General features: G+C 34.8%; 1 protein-coding gene across 1 annotated transcript in view; it reads right to left on the minus strand.

The window, feature by feature from the left end:
* LOC113232076 overlaps nucleotides 1-15,454 on the minus strand; it is a 461,052-nt gene that overhangs the window by 359,973 nt on the left and 85,625 nt on the right. The gene's annotated exons all lie outside the window — the stretch shown is intronic.

Consider the following 15,454-nt stretch of genomic DNA (forward strand, 5'->3'; position numbering starts at 1 on the left):
GTCATAACTGTCCCTGACAGTTAACGTTAAGTGGTGCATGTCGTTAGTTTGTGGAGCGTGTGGTACCATTCACACATTTTATGAATAGCCGGTTGTAACGTAAAATCACCGGCAATAAAATCTTTGCAGAAGGGAAATCAACGTCTAATTTTTACACGAAATAATAATCCATGTTGATTGGCAAAAGTTCCACGAATAAAAAATTATAACAAAATTTTAAACAAAGATGCTATGCGAAAAATGGTATACTGCCACGATAGCTCGTAGAATCGATTAGGACAAGAGAAAATTTCGACATTTTTCCTTGTGAATGAGTTCGTAGAAAGCAGTACTTCCAGCATGGCTATTTAAGGTATTTATATTTAAATATACGAAGTGTATATATATTTCTTATAGATATAAATGGAAAGAAAAACGAAAATGTACCTTTATCACTTTTACTAGAAAATTTCATTGAGTGCCGTGACGCATTTCGATGGCAAGTTTCCTCTTTAGATAGCAAAGCTAATTATTTGACTATTTGACAGAAACAGCCGCTAGCTCTCTGATCACCAGAGGGAACTAATTTATAAATTGCATTTGAAGTAAATACGCATTCTTAAACCAAGTTTATTATGAGTGTCAGTTTAAAATAAAGTACACAAAGGGGAAATAATTCTTTAAATATTGTTGATAAGATAATTAGTAGCATATATTCATTTCTGCATTTCGGTTTTCAAGGACAAGGGTGCCGGTGAAACACGTCTTGACTTGGGTATGGACTGGCTGGGGGTTGTGGTTAGCTGTAGGGATGAACACGTTCATGCGTATAATAAGTACATAGAAAGAGGAATAACTTGAAAAGAACCAGAGACATACACCCTTACAATAATGAAAACAAAAACAAACTGATAGTACCAAAAACGAGATTGAAAAGAACTGCTAAGCAAGGTTACTGTCTAAAGATAAAATTGTACAAGGAATACCACCGCCTATATCCGAATTGCCCGAATTAGAATTCAAAACAAAGATAAAAAATTTTTTTATTGAAAATCCCTTCTATAAAGTTGACGAATATTTTGACCTTATGCATTCAAAAAAATGCTCATTATTCTATAACATTTAATGCGTATTTAATGAATCTATTAATGATTTATTACTTATGCGATTTATTTCATGTTATATTATTATTAAATAATATTTAAATTTATGTTGCACAATATAGCAAATCTTTGAATTTAGTTCTAGTAGTATGTTGAGTGTGTGCATTAGTTATAGGTAATATTAAATGTTAGTAGTAAATGACTTTGATAAGAATTTTGTACTATTGACGTGCTAAATGTTACGAGCTTTGTGACGTGGCAAATAAAGAATTTGAATTTGAATTTGAATTTAATATCACACACACAAACGCACACGAGCACGCACGCACGCATGCACGTGATAGTATTTATATTTTATAGTCAATATAATTGGGCGTTAACTAACGCCATCTAGAAATTCCACGTAAAATTTATGAGTATGGCCACCAGGTTACTCGTAAAAAAAATATAGATGCCTCTGTAAGTCCCTTATTTTAAACGAAACTTGTGAAATAAGGTTACTTTTCATTTTAATGGTTTCATAATTCTCGTTTCAATTAATACCTATGACTATTTGAAATACATCACAATTTATATGTTATAGTTTCACCATTGCATTTTGAAAGGTTGCCTTTTTGATCAACTTCCATTTTGGATTGTTATATTATGGTTTTTAAAATAATGATATTTTGTGAATTAAGATAACTACGACGTGGATAAATTGTGACTACACTCATTAAAATATTCTTGAAGTTTTTAATTTACATCTTAGTACTGTATAATATTTATTAAATGTTTAACCAAGTGTACTGAACAATGCTGCTCTGTGATTGGACGATATTATGGTATATAAAATTGATGATATTCGCTAAATTAAGATAATTACGAGACTTATATAATTATTACAGTAATTAATTATGTGTTGCCTTTGTTACTTTATACCTTTGTAATGCATAACATTTACTATTTATGCTCAACCAAGTGAGTCAAGAAATACTGCTCTGTGATTGGACGATATTATGGTGTATAAAATTAATTATATTTGCTTAATTAAGACAACTATGAGGTTCCTATAACTGTTATAGTTCTTAAAATATGTTTCAACAACTTGTTAGGTAAAAGCTTTCATTCTCTTCAGCACTGTACAAATGTAAACGATAATTATTTTGTGATTGGTCAAAATAGCAGGTATGAATGAATTTCAAAGGAGGTTTTGAAGGGCATAAAAAGGATTGTAAAGCTGGAGGAGACAGAAAAAATACCGAACCGAGAACCAGCTAAAGTTAAGTACTTACCTGCTTTGTAACTTCTTCTATTGCTACTGTCTAATTATGTTGTGTAAATATAAGTAAGATCTCTTTGCTTGGTAGCAATAATGTAAATTATTGCTACTACGCTTTGGCATAGTTTATGTACCTAAATGTGTGATTAGTCTTGCAATCCCTTATAAGTAGTTGTTGGTTTAACTTGTCCATTTTAATTAATTTCCTTTTTGTAGCACAGCCATAATTCTGTATTAACTAGTACGTCAAATCCATCCTTTTAGAAGTGTTATTACTTTTGTTTTGTTTATCCTGTTTCTCAAATTATTTTTTTTACTACAACTAAATTATAAACAATATTGTTTTGTACCAACTTTATAAATTAAAACTGATTCATGTTTTTGAAAGTACTGCTTTTCATTTTGTTTTTAAAATTAGATCGCAAACTATTTTTATTATGTACATCTAATTTTGTACTGCCCTCTAATGGAAATAAATTTGGTTTACTAAAATTATGCTTTTCAATTTCATAGAAGTTTAACATCTTTATAATAGAATCTAGTAATTAGTAGACACAAATATGATTTTTTTCTAACACACGCACGCACGCACATATATCTCCACACTCAGATGTTTCCACATCTCTGCAGTACACTTAAGACCAGAAAGTAAAGTATTTAATAATTCAATTAAGTAATTAAATAATTTATTAATATTTCTATAAATTAATAATGTTTACATAATTTCATAATGTTTTGATAATGTAGAGTAACTTAATAACGTTTCTAATAATATATTTTCTTTTAATAATAATATTTTACCAATTAATAATGTTTTATATTTCGTTTATTATTAACGTTTCAAATTTAATTTCATTCTGTAACTAATGCGTGTTGCACTAATTGGCTCATGTAATAGTGAAAATACGTTGTCTATTATTTTGGATCCCGCGATACAAACCTTGAGTTTAGTGCGGGGTCCGATGTTAACTCGTGCCGTTTGTGCTTTGTGCCTTCTAATACTGTTCTATATTTTTAATGTTCAAAAAAGAATTATTATTATTAACTGCCCCGGCAACCTGTGGCCAAGGAATTTATCCAACGTACAGCTGTCACGTCTTAGTAGCGGTCTAGAGTGGGACCTAGTGACAGAACTTCTTCTTCTTCTTATCGTATCGATGGTAACATTATAATGCTTGCCATCGTGACGAAAGTATTTGGCCAATCGGCGTAAGGTGCTCGCCGATAGGTTGTGCCAGGCGTATAGAAAGGAATGGGATGTCGTGTGGGGAGGCTCCTTTCGTGCATCTCGTGTGAAAGATTTGTTTAATGTATATGTGAGCATTTGACCTCCATTTCACCAGATGGAAAGTGACGATGAGTTCGACGATGGACTCTCGCCTTGAAAAGGTCCAAATTATAGCGCTCAGGGAATGAGTCTGCAGGCAGGGAATTCCACTCCACAGCCGTTTGCCATATAAATGTGAAAGCGTAGCGCTTCAATAATCTTTGGAACATCCACAACATAGGGGTGGAACCCAAGCCTACGCCTAGTCCCCCTGGTGGAATTAAATCATGCAATTCTCTCCTTGATATATCCTGCACAAGACTGGTCTGGAAATCGTTGAGGGAGGCCTATGTTCAGCAGTGGAAGTCTGCCGACTGATACGATGATGATGAAGCGCAGGATTTCATATACATTCAATTCATGTAATAATCCCTAAGAAGCGTAGTATTTTATAGACATTCAAGTCATGTAATAGTTCCTACTAGTAATTTTTCATAATTTTTGTGTTTACCACACTAATATTTAGGTGCCATCTCATCTTGTAAAAGCAGTTCCAACTGAAAACCAGTGTTACAGCAGACGAGCTGTAACATATGCTGAGTTGGATCCGTTTCGGCTGATAGATATATCATTAATGTGAATTATCTGTTTAGTTTGAATTTTCTTAAGCTGAATAAACGTTTCTTTCTTTCTTTACAATACCGCTAAGCAAGTAACTTTAAGGAGGTGGTCAAGGCTCTGCAGCTTCACCTCTAGGCTTATGATTAACAGAGGACGTGTAAGTATCTTATATCTAGCTTAACAAATGATGTTGAGTAAACCCTGTTCAATTATTTCAATATTCTCGTTTTATTTCAACGTTAACACTTACAGGGTTAATATTACACAATTCGTGTAATATTACAGTAATTAATTTTGAACAATCGTCAATTTATAACTTGGTGCTACAGATACATGCTCGAGTTACCCAACACGGTAGGTTTTACCTGAGGTCAAAACGGTGGCTTCGAAGGGCTAATGAAGGGGCGACCTCATTACAGGGGTCACTGCTCTTATAGAAACCTCTCCTATTATTATAAATCGAGTCCTTTGAGGTTAAACAGAAATTGTTTGTTTACATTATAATATTTAAATCGGCTTTGTTTCGTGCGATTTTAGTTAAATTCCGGGTTAAAGAGAGGAAATTTTCACGTTTACGTGGTAGCACTTGTTTCCGGTATAAGTTGAACCACGTAAGCTACAATTTCCATCACTTTTATGTCTCCAAACCAAAAGCTTGTTACAAACTATTTCCGGGCATCTATCTTTCGATCACGATAACCCATTGCTGACAACGGGCCTTGTTCTTTATTTATTCGTTCAAACCAGGCACCTATTCGAATAACTTCATTAACCTATTATATCCTACTGCCCAAAGTCTCCCCCAAAATCCTCCACTGCTCGCTGTCTTTAGCGATTTCCCAAAACACCTCAAGATCCCCATTCCATCCCAACCCATCAAGATCGTCATAGTCTTCATAGTCGCTTAATTAAAAAAGTGCCAACGCTCAAACGTTTAAAATCAATAAGTAGTTTTTTGCTTCTCTAATTATAAAGTGTGCCATCGATGCTATAAGAAGTGTAAACATGCATAAAAATAAGGTGTTTAAATTAATAACTTTTGTAACTATAGTGAAAAATAGGGTGGTTCGGCTCTCAGCCTAGATCACAGGATGTGTAAAGGGCCCAAGACGTTGGTTTGTTTGAAAAAACAAATAAGTATACAAAATTTTGACGTAAAAAAAAGTTCCATTTTTCAAGAATGTTAATTTATTAAATTTTTTATTGAATTGATATTCAATTATTTTTTGTGAAATTACTCCACTAGTTTGTTATAATTATTAATACAAAGATCGAACACTCAGAAAAAACTCTCAGAAAAAATTCCTTCGATCCGGTCGGATTCGAACCGACGTCTTCTTGCATACCGTGCCAGACGCTCTACCAACTAAGCCACGGAATGAACCAACGGACCTCACGAATTTTTTTATGTTAATTTATTTAAAAAAACTTCTTACACAGCAGCACACTTCCACAGGGCAAGGAACCTTCAAGGGAAGTACTCCCACCTTACCTATTTCTGCCGCCAAGCAGTAATGTGACCATTACTACGTTCCGCTTCTGAAAGGTACGGCTGTTGGGACATGGGATTCTCAATTTATGTCTCAAGGTGACGTGTGAAGTCGCAGTGCCCCTAAACTCTTTGTGATTAAAAGCTCTAAATGGCACTGCAACTGTTATGGACAGGCGCGTAAAGGATAAAGATTCTACGATCGCCGGCGGCAATACGTTAACGGAATGACACCTTCTAACGTACCTGCAGAATTATTTATTCTCAGTCATGATAAATAGGTACACATTAAATCAAAGGTTAGGTAGGTTGTAGTTTCAAAGAAAAAGCAAACAAGTCGAATGTAGCAACTATGAGTTAAGTGAACCATGATAATGCCAAGGTTGTCAGCTTCGCTTCACTCTTGCAATGATTGTTATAACTAACAAGGTATTTCCACAAGTTGTCAATATGACGTACACTGGTGTTGCAGGTAACTTTTATTTTTAATTAAATTTTTTTATTGAATTGATATTCAATTATTTTTTGTGAAAATACTCCACTAGGAAATGAAACTATTTTTCCGGATTTAAATCCGGAAAAATAGTTTCATTTCCTATGTGTAACAATCGCGAAAACCTAAGAACTCAATACTCCACTAGTTTGTTATGATTATTAATACAAAGATCGAACACTCAGAAAAAACACTCAGAAAAAATTCCTTCGATCCGGTCGGATTCGAACCGACGTCTTCTTGCATACCGTGCCAGACGCTATACCAACTAAGCCATGGAACGAACCAACGGACCTCACGAATTTTTCTATGTGCTTGCGTCGTGTCTTTGTACTTGGTCTTTCAACGACTTTTTAGTCGTAGCGCCATCTATGAGAAATCTATTGCAGATTTATCACCCAGTTAGTACCTTTACAGCTACCAGTCCTGGCGAGAGATGTCGCTATTTTATTTTTAAGTTTGTAGAAGTAATTTTTTTAAATTGCTAATATCCAACGACCGAATGCTTCGCGGTCTTTGTCACAAAAATAGAGAAATGCCGAAAGAACGGAGCCATCCTAAGGCCGCAAAATCGGAACATTGTCTTATGTTGGATGTATCCAATACAATCTTGAGCGCTCCGCGTACGCGTCGCCATTTCGGATTGGTGACCTTAGAGGTGAAATATTTTCTACAAATTTGAATGACACCACGACAAACAAGAATCATCGAAATCGGGTCACAAATGTCGGAGTAAAAGAAAACACAGTCGAATTTATAACCTCTTTCTTTTGCGAAGTCGATTAAAGAGTAGTAAATATTTTTGAGGTATGTGTGTAAAGGCACTTATCATATAACTTTGCTTAGCAAATGGCTAAATGAAATATCGTCTGATATAAGTACTCTCAATATAGAGTACTAAAAAAACCGACCTCAAAAGTCATTCACCCCCTATTTTGCCACCCTTAAAGGTGAAATATTTTCTTCAAATTTAAACGGGACCACTACTGAGGTACCCTCTTTCCAACAAAAAAAAAATCATCAAAATTGGTTCACATATTAGTTATCATAACGTAACATAAATAAAGAAAACATACAGTGGAATAGATAATCTCCTTCTTGATTTGAAGTCGGTCAAAAAGAAAATTTCCTTTTATCGAATGCTAGAAGAAAAAAACTTTTTTTTTTTAAATAAGTGTGCATATGACTTCCATCTTACGTCAACGATGTAGCATGCACACCTAAATAATGCCTATTCACTCTCGCCTTGAAAAGGTCCAAGTTATAGCATTCGGGGAACAAGTCCGCAGGTAGGGAATTCTCTCTAGCCGCTCGCCATATAAATGTGGAAGACAAACGCTTTGGTCATTTTGTAAAAGATGGAGTGACGATTTAGATTGCTTGTACGATTAAAGAAAATCAATTATTGAAAATTAAACCTATAGTACCGGCACACTATGATGGCCGTTTTGACGTTTGTCCGCTCATCAAATTTCGTATTCATTCATAACTACGTTGAAGGACCTAATTGCTGCACATTGTTATTAATAGTGCAGTAAAATATATGGATATATAATTTTGCGACACAACTCGGAATTTTTCGAAATTCGAATTCATTTAAAATGAAATCTAATTCGATCGTCACTTATAGGATCGCTGTCCAGCACAACTTCCACCTCCGGCAAACTCGCGTCAAAGCTCAATGCAAAACAAAGCAGTTTCGAATTGACGATATATTATGTAAACAGTTGTCTATTTGTTTTATTAAAACTTCCTAATCAGCTACCCCTTGCAGTACTAGTTATAAATCTAAAAACTTAAAGATGAAACTCGAATATTTTTTACGATAATGAATTGAGATTTGACCGCACTATTGTACTCTGTCAAAACGGCCATCATAGCGTGCCGGTACTGTAACATCGTTTAAGTTAATAGTAACTAACAATTGATGGTATTTCGATAGGGAAATACCATCAATTGTTTAAGCACACCACTTCTTGCCGTTTCTCTAATTAACTTGAGACCATACTACAAGCTTCCTTTTCCCAGCTGCCAATAAATAAAAGTAATTAGTTAATCTCGTAGAGAGGAAATTAAATACGAAGTACAATAGAGTAGTGATTTAGAGCTATTCAATTCCGATTCTGGTTAAAGATTCGTCACTGATAGATTTAACGGGCTCTATAATACGCGCCCAATTTTTTTAAATCTACTGATAGAATCCTCTTATTTTTAACCGACTTCAAAAAAAGGAGGTTTTACGTTCGGCAGTATATATGTTTTCCAATTTCTCCTTCAATTGTGGACCGGTTTATCAAATTCTTTTTGTTTGAAAGGGTGAACTCTTGTGATTATCCTATTGTCACCAAGAATCTGATGAGGGGATCTCATAGAAATCGAGGATTATCCTCAAATTTTATAGGCATATCAGTGTGCTCACCGATTTCTCCGTCAATTCTGGACCGACTTTCAAAATTCATTTTTTGTTTGAAAGGGTATACTCTCGAGGTGATCCCTGATGCCGACGATGCTTTCCGGGGTCGTTTCGGTTATCACAAATTAAAAAGATATTTTCCGCAAACCACCCTATTTTTCCACTATAGTTACAAAAGTTATTAATTAAATACCTTATGTTTTATTTTACAATTTTTTTTTTTTGGAAAATTACAAATAATAATATACAAGTTTTTTACACAACAATGTACAAGATTTGCATCAATATTAGACATAAGTGGTGGATGACTATACCACCTCAGGCAACCGTGACCATGGGACCTGTAAAGGACCCGAAACGTTGGTTTGTTTAAAAAAACAAATATACGCGATTTAAATCCGGAAAAATAGTTTCATTAATTATTGTTGTTGTTTCAGATTTCCTCAAAACATTGAAGTACGACAGGAATGGCTTATAATGCTAAAGACAGAAGACTGGGTTCCCAAAAAGTTTTCAAAAATATGCAGCAAACACTTTGAGGAAAAGTGCTTTTCCTTTACAGGCAAGCAAAGAGTAAAGCTACGTTCTGGTTCTGTACCCACATTATTCATGCCGATATGTCTTACAATTAATGGATTTTTGTGTAGTACTACTCTCGTCAACAACAAATCAGCGATTTGTTGTTGTTAGAGTTCTGTTCTGTTCCGAAATACGATACTCATTGTGTATCCATCTGTCCGTCTGTCACAGCCAATTTACTCTAAACCTAATGGACTGATTATTATGAAATGTGGTACACATATGCATTGTGTGACCAAAACATGTAACGTAAATAAATTAATTCTAAATTTGAAGTCACTATTGGGAGGGAAAGTTCTCAAGTATATATTTTTTTGTAATTTTGAAATATAAATATTTTTAAGTTGTTTAAAATAGACCAAAATTGATCATTCTCCCCTTTATCTTCGAAACTACTGGGCCTAAAGTTTTGAAAAAAATATAGAAATTGTCTTTAAATCTCTCACTATTGTGCGAATAAACCTATATTTGCTGTTGGAATCTATTGGAGAACATATTCTTCAACTACAATGTTAAGTTTGTACGGAAACCTCTCCGCGCGAGTGCATCTCGCACTTGGCCGGTTTTTTGGTTCTATTACTTATCTGCAAATTGACTGCTGTGATGCACTTCTATGTCATCATATCATACAATAATTATAATAGTTATATTTGTTTGTAGGTTACACTGAAGCCAAGACGCAAGGTAACTTCATATGTGTACAGAGATATATGGCCAGTACCCAGTAGCTCTACAGCAAACGATCTCGATCAAGATATATCCCCGAGGAAGAAAAAAATGAAGAAAACTATTGATCTTCTTAACAGGCGCCTAGATACGAAAAGAAAAAACTTGAAAAACATAAATGTGAGTTGTGTGTGTCCTGTACAATAAATGGCTACATAAATAAAACTTATAAATAGCGATAATCGTATTTCTTGAATTTGAATGTAATCATAGATAATATGAGTAATCATGATTAATGGTAATGGTCAAAACGAAAGAAATGTTCAATTTATTTGCAGTGGGTCGGGACGTGTTAAAAGCGGCGTTGAAACGATGTCGCAGTCATTGGTAAGTCGTGACATTGGAAGTGTCACTTATCACCTCTACGCCTCGCCTTTGCCTTACAATTTGTAGGTTTTTGGGTTAGGCAGGCCGAAAAATTGTTTACTGATGCGTCACCTTTTGTAATCTTTATTCAAATACTTTGAAAACTACAACTCAATGTTTAACTCCGAATATTTTATGGTATTTAAGGCCTTGGACGGGTGCGCCTGTTCTTTAAATATTTCTAAAAATCATTTATTAGACTATAAGTTAAAATATACAAGTAAGGTTTAAATGGTATTTATATTTTAAATTTCTTGTACGCATTACAAGCTCTAAACAAAAAACCGTTTCTAGAATATTTAGAAATAATTTTAATTAGCTGGAAGCACAGGAGGTTAGAGGTGGTGTTTTTTCCTACCCCTACATCCTACTCTGATAAGCAGGCGGGGGAGTAGCAGATGTAAGAAGGGACAGCGATTCTTACGAGACCTCGGAATAAGGCCGGCTCAAGTGAAGAGTGAGGATATTAAATTTATCAATGTATTTCATGTAATTTTTAAAGTTGAAATTATATGAAATTGAAACTACAATTTAACTATGTGAACCCGTAGGTCTCCGTGGTAAGTGCCCAAAATGCTGGCAGCGTTCCCGCTTTGTATAACTATGCTAATGCGCTCTGCAAGGTAGCTGCCGTAGCCAAGGGGCAAACTAAGGGAAGAATCCGGTTTCGCGCACTTTCCTGTAATGTATCTTCTGTACGAGATTATATTATACAAGATTTAACTAAGTACGACAAATAGACAATGGCTAGAGCCACAACAGATAGCTTAAACACCTTAATAACACCATAAACCTTGACATTTTTGAAAGTTAATTAATCCATTATTAATAATCGTAAAAAATAAGTTTCCTAATATATTTTCGGTTTATTTTTTCAATTCATTGATACGATGATTTCATTCAGTTGCAATCAATATCGTGATCTGGTTTTCCGACTACGTACTGATGACCTCATGGAATGTAAAGGTTTTATTTTTATTAGTTTCCTCAAACGTGTTTCCTTGACTACTAAAGAACCAGTAGCCCAGTGGGAAAATGGTTGCTTCCAATTAAGAGGTCGACGTGCCGACACGTACCTAATTCTTTATTATTTTATTTTGTAACACCAAATGACGGGACGAACAAGTCACGCGCCTGGTGGTAAGCGACAAGCCTATTACTGTCTTGTCTTTTCGACATAAATTAGTAAATGGTGAGATATCAAGTTCTGCAATACTTGAAAACGTAAAGCTCTCAATACCATACAAATATTAGTATCTCGCTTATTAAACTTTTTAATATTCCCCTATGCCGAACTAATTTAGGTTTCCATCGTCCACTCTCGAGAATGTCTTCCCATTACAACCGTTTATCTGCAAAACAACCTGAGCTGGATATCATCAACGATACCCTAAACATGTTTAAAACAAAACTGCTGGCAATACTTTGAAGCCACGTCATAATTTGTTGTAATCCTATATTCGTTAAATCTGTGTTTTAAGTTTTTAATATTTATTTTTGTTTTGTTTAAAAAAAGGGTATGTTAAAAGGATAATAGTTTCCTTCTTTAATTAACATGTGTACACACTTAGTCGTGTACTAATTAATTTCTACAAAGTTGTGTGTACCAGTAATAGGCATATGTATACGAACAATTCCTCTTACCATTAACCTTTTTGAACAAAACTATATTTAGGCTGTTGGTGTACCTTTATAAATAAGTAAATAAACAGTTGCAGTGCTACTCAGAGCTTTAAATCCCAAAGATATCACAAAGGGGACTGCCACTGCGCCCGTCACCCTGAGACATAAGTTGACAAGTCCCATGTGCCTGTAATTCCACCAAGAACTTTAGTTTCTAAATGAAGTACACTGAGTTCTCGCTTGCGTCCGCCAGCATACCGCAGCGTCCGCTTCCGGGCGTTTGCCTCTACTCCGATGTATTCAAGCAGACTTCGGCGCGTAACCGATGGTTTCTGTCAGATACAGGTTCTTGAATGAGTAATGCGCTGCGATACTCCGAGGTTAGTTTCAAATTGAATTTTATCCTTTATTACAATTGAAATAACCTGAAATACATACAAACCTTGGCCCGCGGGATCCCGGTGCCCTTCATCTATGCAAAATTTTATTCAAAAATTAATAGACTGTCTGGGAAACCCAAGGCCCGCTACCTTGCCCAACGCATAGCCATACAAAGGGGGAACGCTGCCAGCATCTTGGGCACCTTGTCCAATTTTTATTCATATAATTACCCTACCTGTATATTTCGGCGTATTGTCTAATAACAATTATCATGAAATACATTGATAAATTTAATATCCTCTGCCATCCCTTGAGCCGGCCCTAATTCCGAGGTCTCGTAAGAATCGCTGTCCGTTCTTACATCTGCTACTCTCCCGCCTGCAAATCAGAGGGGGGTAGCAGTAGGAAATCACATAACCTCTAACCTCCAGCTTCCAGCTAATTACAATTAATACTAAATATTTAAGTAACTATTTCTTGTGCTTGAGCTTCTAATGTGTAAACTACTTATATTTTATTGTCCATTCCTAAATTTGTAACGTCCATTTATGAACAATAATTGATGTTACTTGTATTTTATTTCATTTCTATATTTGTTTTTATTATTCTTTTCTTGTAATGTTAAAAATGATAGCTGTTCTTTTTTTTTCAAGTTAAAAATCCTTTATTCCTTAGGTAAAATAAATTTACACTTGAAAATGTCATTTTTTAACATTGACTTACAAATAAATGGACGACGGGTCTAATTCAAAAACCACGAAAAAAATGTCCCAAGTCAACCTATTCGAAATTTAAATTGTAATGTCATCGCAGTATCGCGCTGTCAGTAGAACAAATGAAGACTAAAGCGGAGTGTCGCGCTCTGTATACGATTTTAGCGCCTTACAAGTGCGGACACTTTTTAGCGCGGACCCGACGTCCATATAATTGTAAGTCAATGTTTTTTAAGCGACTGCTCGTTCACTGCGCTGACTTCCCTGAGAAGAACGACCAAGAAACTCTAGTGGTTGCTCTTTTCAAATAAACTTAAGTGCTATAGAATACACTTTGAATCAAATTTCAGTGGAATCTAAAGCCATGTTATCTTTCCATACGTCTTTATCTAAGACGCAGTTTTCAATTTTGTAATATGACTTTTCAATTAAAATACTTTTAATGTAAGTTTCCAAGTTAGGAAATGGTAATCTTAATATATTATGCTCCGGAATCTTATTGTAAAAACGCAAACAGTTCCCCATAAAAGAATAGTACACCTTTGTTAAACGAAATCGTGGTACCATGAGTTTGGAGTTGTTATATTCGTTAATGGAATCTTTGATGATAAATAAGTACATTTTTTGTTTTATAATTGTGTATACAAAATTGTGTACTGTACGTTTCCCAAATAATAACCCCAGTAGTATATAACATTATATAACACATATATTCTGTAAATAAAATACTCATTTGAAACTTTGTAAACACAATCACAAACTGTAGTTACAAAACACAGTAAACTCTGGAATGGTTGAAAGTCCCTGCGGCGATGTTAAATTGAAAACTATTGTAATTCAGAATTTATAAACCTACACAATGTATGTAATGTAAATAATTGAATGTCAATCCACAAAAAAGCTAAATACAATGTATAGCGACATCTCTAGCCGGAGCTGGTAGCTGTAAAGGTCTAACTGGATGACGAAATATCATAGATTTCTCATAGATGGCGCTACGGCTAAAAAGTCGTTTTAAAAAACCAAATACAAAGATACGACGCAAGCACATAGAAAAATTCGTGAGGTCCTCTGGTTCGTTCCGTGGCTTAGCTGGTACAGCGTCTGCCACGGTATGCTAAAAGACGTCAGTTCAAATCTGGCCGGATCGTAGGATTTTTTCTGAGTGTTCGATCTTTGTATTAATAATTAAACTAAAGGGATTTAAACGAGATTTATGAAATTTTTACACACGTATCAACATACTAGAGATGCACGTCGCGCGTGTTTTTCATCCGGCGGCCACGGCGCGATCGGCGGCGTGATTGTTTAAAAGAAATATTATTGGTAAAGTAAGGGATGTTATGTGCTTATACGATTAATATGTTTACTTACGTGCTTATAGTTATGCTCCATGCAAGATTAGCCCTTGAAATACGCTTTTATCATATTTTTACTGCCATGTAAAACGCGTAAATAAAAACAAAAATTTAGATCTATCATAATGACAATAGTATTTAAATTTGATTTTAATTTTGCGAAAAAACTATATTTCTATTAAAATGACTGAAATTCGGGTCTTCTTTAGATCAATTAAAGAAATAATTTCGATGATTCTTTTTTAGTTGGCAAAGGGGTATGTAGTGGTTCGGTTCGAATTTGCAGAAACACCTCTAACAGTGGAAAATTAGAAGATGAATCCCGTTTATTGAACTTCACCTACTTTCCGTTGACCGATTTCAATAAAACTTAGTGCATATCGTCGGGTAAACCTCTTAACCCCGATTAATGTTAACTTTTGAGTATTAAGAACGACGATTCTGTGAGCTTTCATCCAAGTATCTCACCCGGTGGAATTACTGGAATGCCACTCATACGCCCTATGATTCGATACAAAGCAATTTCTTGTTGCAAACTTAAATGATAATTTAGTTAACATTTCGATAGCGCGTTCTACTTCGATCCCATCGCCATCTATCGGCAAGGCGAGGTTACTAATATTTCTTGTACGAAGTTTTGTAAGAAGTTTTTTACTGACACCGTGTCAGCTATCATACACACATTTAAAGTTATGAATTTGTAAAAAAAAAATTTACAAAGACAGGGGGATCTACACAAAACATAGACACGTAGTTCACCTGAGAAAAAAGATTGGGAACCTCTATCATAACCCCTCCAGATGCTAAGCGCTATTTAGCCTACTATACGTTACACAAGCGATAATTAGATCAACACCGCTAAGTCAATTGTTTGTTTTATCTAACAGCCTCCTGTTTAATTAGTTCTAATATCCACAATTCATAGGATTAACAAATTATTATATCAAAAGGTATTTGACTGCTCTCAAAGGTTATTTCATTGTTCTCTTTGCGAATTTCTCTTAATTTATTATGAATTATTGTATAGGTGTTGACGTGTATTGTCTACGAAGTACAGTAAATTTACGTGGCGTTAAAAAAAG

This window comes from Hyposmocoma kahamanoa, unplaced genomic scaffold, assembly GCF_003589595.1.
Source record: "Hyposmocoma kahamanoa isolate Upper Pololo Valley unplaced genomic scaffold, ASM358959v1 66, whole genome shotgun sequence".
NCBI lineage: Eukaryota > Metazoa > Arthropoda > Insecta > Lepidoptera > Cosmopterigidae > Hyposmocoma > Hyposmocoma kahamanoa.